The following is a 6,957-nucleotide window of genomic DNA, read 5'->3' on the forward strand; positions in this document are numbered from 1 at the left end:
CCTTAATTCCTTATTTTAATTAGCAGGTTGTCGTCATTCTCTTTTTGGTGTCCTGTAAAGTGTAAACCATCGCTTTCTTGGCCAGCTTTGAGTTTGTTTTGTGCAGAATCTTAGCCAGTTAGACATGCATGTAGTCTTTGCTATTACTGAAGGTTTTCACCGTCTGCAAGTTTGTTTATAATAAAAACGAAAGGGCCTAAAAACTTGTTTATTTTGATTAATTAGCAGATAATTACAGTTAGTTTTGCTATACAGTCTGCTTCTTTTTTAATTTAGAAATATGTTGAGCTGGTATGGGCCCAGGCTCATTCTTTTGCAGGTGCATTGCTATTTTGATAGAATTGGCATAACATTCTTGCTTCAAGTCTCATGTAACTAGGTATGCAATTATTAAGCAATTCATCATAAATTGAATTTGGAAGGATTATTCTTCCTATCGATGTAAAATCAGTGACATATAATCCAATGGTCAATACAAGAAATATCTTAGGTAAGCCAAAATTTTGTGGCGACCCTATGTGTTGGAACATAACACATTAATGAATACAATAATCCACTACTAGAATTTAATCACAAACCGACTCGAATCAGTGTCAAAACTAAAAGATGGCCACCACATGCTCATTTCGAAATAGAGAGGCTTCATTGTGGTCTTTGCGTGATTATATTTTTGGTTCTGTTGTTAAGATTCTGTGAATCAACGAACAAAGTAGTAATTGCTTACGGCCTGCTTTGTCACTAATTTGAAGAATTACGTTGCTGTATTCTGATGATTAACTAAATGAATGGTATTTTCTTTAATGTGCATATTGGAAAAAAGTACTCCTGTCTAGATAAGTTGTTTTAATCTAGTTGGTCCACTGATGGTGTTATCATGGCTATCACTGGCTCACAACCACTGCCCTGGAAATTATTAGCATAAAGTCATGGACTATGGCTATTGGCTACAGAAAGGCATCTTGGAATATAATCAGGCAAGGCTAACATAAGTACATAACTATAAATATTAACATACTATTAGGGTAAAAGCGGGGGGTGGGGGGAGGGGGGGGGGGGGATTTTTGTTGTATATTTCATTAAAGCATGCTTTAGTAAGACTACAAAATGAGTTCTAAAAAAACTGTCAAACTAACTTCTAAAAAAACCATAATCCACAACATATAGTGTTATAGTGTTACTACCTTGACCTGTGACATCAAACTTACGATCTAAATCTACAGTCCAGTATTTTGGTTGAGTTTTAGTTCTGGGCCAATTGAACTTTTAATTGGGCCAAAACATAAGAGAGAATGTTTTCTTCATATAGTTAGATTTTTATTTTTTTCAACAGCGAACTTTATTAAAAAGCTAGCAAGATGCTAGAAATCGAATAACGAAACAACCTTATATGGTAAAATTACACCAATCATTCCAAGCCAAGTTTTTAAATGAAGAACACTTTTTAATTAAAAGAAAACCTAAAGATTTTAAGCTCTCTACTGTTTTAGAAATAATAGCCGACTTGTTTTGGAAGATGACTTCGTTGCGGGTCTTCCATATGCTCCAGCATGTCGTGAGAATGATCCCCAATAACACCTTGTTTTCCTTGTTCCTCAAATTGCTAAACTCATAAATAGTAAGCAAATATCAGATTGAGAAAGCGAAAATCAGAGGAATATTGCATCAATTGCTAACAAATTGCCAAACTAAAATAGCAAAATAACACGAGGTGAAAAGATGCTAGCTAGTCTCCTTGTATTCTTCACAAAGACAACAGGTCCCGGGCCCACGTCTACATTCCGAATTGAAAGGTCAACTCGAGTTGAGAGCCTATCGATTTCAGCCTTCCCAGCATGTATGTTGACCTTGATTGGGACCCAATTATTCCATTTCATAATAAATGGGACAAATGAGTTAGAGGAATCGAGTTAGAGGAATTGAAAAGAAATTGTTTTATGGCAGCAACCGTAGAGGATCCCGCTATATCATTTTGACAAACCCAAGTGTTCGGAGCAAGCTTAGGTAAGCAAGTCAAAATTTCATTCGACTCATTTTGTATCAAACCTATAACGTTTCCACCTCCATTTCCAAACTATATTTCCTTCAACCATCTCGAAACAAGGGTGCACCAAACACGTTTTTCGGGTTAAACAAGTCATGTTAGGATTATGAATTTATGAATGAGCATTTGGATCGGACAGACCCGAACCAAGATATACAACTCCACAATTCACATATTTAAGAACCAAAGACTGACTCAATTCGGTTGTCGACCAACAGTTAACTATTCTACAATTCCATTGACCTGATCACCATAACTAGTAGAAGAAGATCAAAGTAGCTTAACGGTATTTTCTTTACTGCATTGTATGTAATGCATGCATATCAACTGCTCGATGAAATGCCTCTGTGAGATTGATTATTAATTTATTTTACTTAAAGGCAAAACCAACTATAACAACTAATTTTCATGGTGGCCAATGATTATTTATATATAATTAACAAGTATGCACCTTTGGCTTCTATCTGTGTTTGCATATAGTCAGTCATTGAGTGATTGTGCATAATAATAATATTGTTGTTGATAATATAACCAACAGAGTCACTCGAGGATAGTTGAAGTCAAATGTTGTCCTCGTATTGGGGGGTTATTGAATTCGGTTCGGTCTTTATTAACTCTTGGTCCAGACCCAAACCCGAATTCTTATAGAATACAAAGACTGAAGACCAACTTGTTGTATAAATCATACTGGTCCGGGTCATCGGGTAGTTTCAGTCCAAATAAATGTGTCAATCATTCATACATATGAAAATATTCATGTTATGCATTGCAGGCACTAAATATTGGAACCTTCATTCAAACTTGAATGAAAATGGAGTTCTAACAGTATACTTATCAGATTCATCTACCCATGTCATATGCCCTTGCCCATATGGACCTTTCTCCTTATCGTTAGCATCTCGACTGAACGTGACGTCGTATGTTTTCTTTTGGTGCACCTCTGTGAAGCTCATGACACCCTCATCATTATGTACCACAATCTTAATACTTACACCCTTTGACACAGAAACGTCCTTGATGCTGTAACCCAAGTCTGGCAAACCAACATTACTCACACCCTCATCATTATGAACCATAACCTTGATACTTACACCCTTTGGCACAGAAATGTCCCTGATTCTGTACCTTGAGTTGGCCAAACCGACATTAGTCACCGTCCTTGAGTATGTTTTGTTGTCACCTCGTTTTAGAGACACCGCGAAAGAAGGATAATTGAGCTAGGCCTCTAGGATGGTCTTTGAGCAATTAGCTTTCTTTCTAATGATGGTTTCAATTTGTTTGGGCGTATAGCCTAACCCACAAAGATAAGGAATGTAGTCCTCGGGTTGAATATCAAATACAAGGCCTGGCTCATGGGCTTTTGGTGGGTTTACGTGACCCGAGCCGATAGCGAATACGTTAGCAGGAAGACCTCTTTCGTCTACAATGGGCTCTCCTTTTCGGTTTATTTGACTGGCAGTGGTCATTATTGCAGACTTGATAGAAGTAGGAGACCATTCTGGATGTGCGCTTTTCAGCAACGCGCTTATGCCTGCTAGGTGAGGACAAGACATTGATGTGCCTGCTACGACGTGAAATGTTGCTTTTGTTCCTGTTTTGTTGTCAACCGATTGATGCCATGCTGCAAGAATGTCCATGCCCGGTCCTGTAACGTCTGGCTTTAGGATTCCAGGACTTGCACGGTTAGGCCCTCTTGAAGAGAAATAAGTCATCTGTGGATCTGATTTCAACCTGACCACAGTTCCACTGCAACGAATAGTTGCAACAGGAGAAGAAGTTGAGTTCAAATACTTCTTAATCTCAACCCCTTCTTTGTAACCAACATTTGATGCAAGTATAACATGAGCTTCTGCCATTATACTCTGACCATGAACATTGCCATTAGCCATAATCATGGCAACTCCCCCTGCATCCTTAACTATTGTTCCATTGGAAGTAGTATTAAAATCTTTCCCATGATCACATAACACTACCTTCCCCTTGACGTCAATGTGGTCCAACGATGCTTTTTTGCACCATGCTCCGTAAACAAGAGGCCGAAGCTTCTGGTCGCAATCCTTTGGTTGGTACAAGGATTCACCGTGAAATTTCTTCTTGTTTCCAAGAACAACTGTTGTCCTGAACCTTCTATCAATTGTACTGGCCCCAACTGTAAGGATCCATGGCGCCTCATTTGATAGTGATGCACTATTCGGGCCACCATTACCTGCTGAACAACTCACGAAGATCCCTTTCTGCATGGCACTGAAGGCGCCAATTGCTATACTATCATTATGAAAATCATGAAAGGAATTGAAATTCAGGCCAAGCGAAAGAGACATCACATTAACACCGTCTTCAATAGCGGCATCCATGCCCGCCAAGATGACATCGCCCGTACAAGACTTGTACGTACATACTTTATACATGGCTATGTGCGCTAATGGTGCCATCCCATTGGCAGTGCCATTCCCCAATCCGAAAACGTTTGCGTTGTCTACAAAATTCCCTGCAGCGGTACTTGAAGTGTGTGTCCCGTGGCTGTCTTCATCTATCGGCAAAGTTTCCCTCATAAAGTTTCTTATGCCGATAAGCTTGTTATTACACCCCGCCACTTCACATTTACCCTTCCATGTTGATGGTGGAGGGGGGACCCCATGGTCATTAAAAGAAGGATGCCCGGGAGTTATTCCAGTGTCGAAAAGGCCAATTATGATTCCCTTTCCCTGGTTTGAGTCTCTCCATAAACCTGAGTTTTGGCGCAAGCCCAGAATGTAAGGTGTACGAGTTGTGTGTAACTGATACACACTTTGAGGCCTTACGGATAAAACTCCACTCAAACGCTCCATCATCTCTGCTTGATCTTCTGTCATTTTAGCAGCAAATCCTGTAATCACGTGACGGTATGTGTAAACCATCTCTGGTTTCTCGTTTAATCGCGTAGCTACTTTTGATAAAAACGTGTTATACCATTCTTCATTGTTGAGCACCTAGAAATACCCTGAGAAACCATCTAAGAAGCAGTAGTACTACTGACCTGCTAAACGCTCCAACATCTGATCAATGAAGGGTAAAGGAAAGTGGTCTTTCCTGGTGGCATCACTCAGTCTGTGATAGTCGATGCAGACTCTCCATCTAGTCACAGTCCTAGTGAGAATGAGCTCATTCCTCTCATTGGTGACCACAGTCATGCCACCCGTTTTAGGAACCACTTGAACTGGACTTACCCAGGCACTATCAGAAATGGGGAAAATGATCCCCGCATCAAGGATTTAATGATCTCCTTCTTCACAACCTCTCGCATTTTCGGATTAAGCCGCCATTGCGGCTGAACGCCAGTTTTGAAATTATCCTCCATGAGGATTTTATGAGTGCAAAACGAAGGGTTGATACCCTTAATGTTGATAATCTTCCATGCAATCGCCTCCTTGTGCTCTTGTAGCACCCTTAACAACTTCTCCTTCTCAACCTCCGTCAAAGCAGATGCAATAATAACCGGTAGCTTCCTCTCTTCATCTAAAAACACATACTCCAGATGGGCAGGCAAATCCTTAAGCTCTAAGGAAGAAAGAGGAATTTCGACGGAAGGTCGGTCCATAGGATCGTCTCGTACAATCTCAGCAGAAACCCCAGGTTCAGGGATATGTGACTCGGTGTCGTCATCCAAGGACTGATAGGTCATGGCAACCATCTCAATCTTCGGAATCTCCCTATCGAGAATATGGGTGTCGGAGGCAGATCCTCAACAGATTCCGCTGAAAAACTCCTCAACATGTTCCATGATGCCAGCAAGTTCTATTTGGAGGATATTGACAGTCTCATAACTCCTCAAATCGTCAAGAAAGAAGCTCTAAAGGCAACTACCACTTCCGAACGAAGAACCGCGACCACCCGGGCCAATCAGGAGCATCCAAGAGGAAAAGCCTTCGGAGCCAGAGAGTCCTTTTGAACTGATCATTGCTGTAAGTATCCTTGATCCTAATATCCCTTGTTTACGAATCAAGAATCCTCCCAACTTTGTGTAATTGTCTGGTACCGGCTGTGAACTCTTCCAAAGACTACCATGAGAAGATCGTAAGCCAACTGGGGGGGAGCCTTTGATGTGTGTCTAATGAATGCTTTTCCTATGGAACTCACAACTAAGCTTTAAATTTAACACGAAACTCCTAATGAATCCACACACAACCGGCAAGTGTACCGATCACAAGTAATATAGACCTAAGAAGTCCGAGTATCGAACACAAGGACACGTGAAAACGCCTATGATAACTAAACCCTAGACAAGACCTTCCTAAATATAATATTTTTTAATTTGATTTTTAATAATTAAACTTACTTGGCGTAATTTACTTTGACTTAATTAATTAACCTAACTTAACGAAAATAGATGAAACACTTAATGAAACTTAGAGACTTAACTACAACTGGAGAAAACGTCTACCTAGGTAAGAATCATATTGAAGGTCTAACAAGCTAATGGATTGAATGATCTCACGACACCGGTATCTAAATATGACACAACTAAGGTTTGCTCAAGAAAGCTATATCACCTCCTGGTCTCACTAACAAACCCCAACTTACACTTAATCGATTTTAAGAACCAACCGGGAAACAAATGCTAAGGTGTTCTAATTTCGACACTCCTCTCGGTCTCACCGACACACGACCCTAATGGAAACGAATACTACGCAACCAAGGATAGACGAACAATTTGGTTTAACTTAAACTAGACCAACTAATCGCTCACAAACCCAAACCCGACAAGAACCGAACCCACCCTCGCGCGATCCTAATCCTAACAACTAAAATCTATGAGACGACTTTACTTCCTATCACCTCTCGATCTCTTAGAAGGTGCTTAACCCGCTGAATTCAATCAATTAACACACTCAACATAACCCTAGGTTGATCCTACCGCAATCAAACTCTAAACACAA

General features: G+C 40.2%; 1 pseudogene; it reads right to left on the reverse strand.

Annotated features, from left to right (window-relative positions):
- Window positions 1-3,258: 3,258 nt before the first annotated feature.
- On the reverse strand, window positions 3,259-4,938 carry LOC143590458 (subtilisin-like protease pseudogene; annotated as a pseudogene).
- Between the last annotated feature and the right edge of the window lie 2,019 nt (window positions 4,939-6,957).

The sequence above is a fragment of the Bidens hawaiensis genome, unplaced genomic scaffold, assembly GCF_021521415.1.
Source record: "Bidens hawaiensis isolate Kalapana, Puna unplaced genomic scaffold, B.hawaiensis_p1.1 tig00038603_1, whole genome shotgun sequence".
NCBI lineage: Eukaryota > Viridiplantae > Streptophyta > Magnoliopsida > Asterales > Asteraceae > Bidens > Bidens hawaiensis.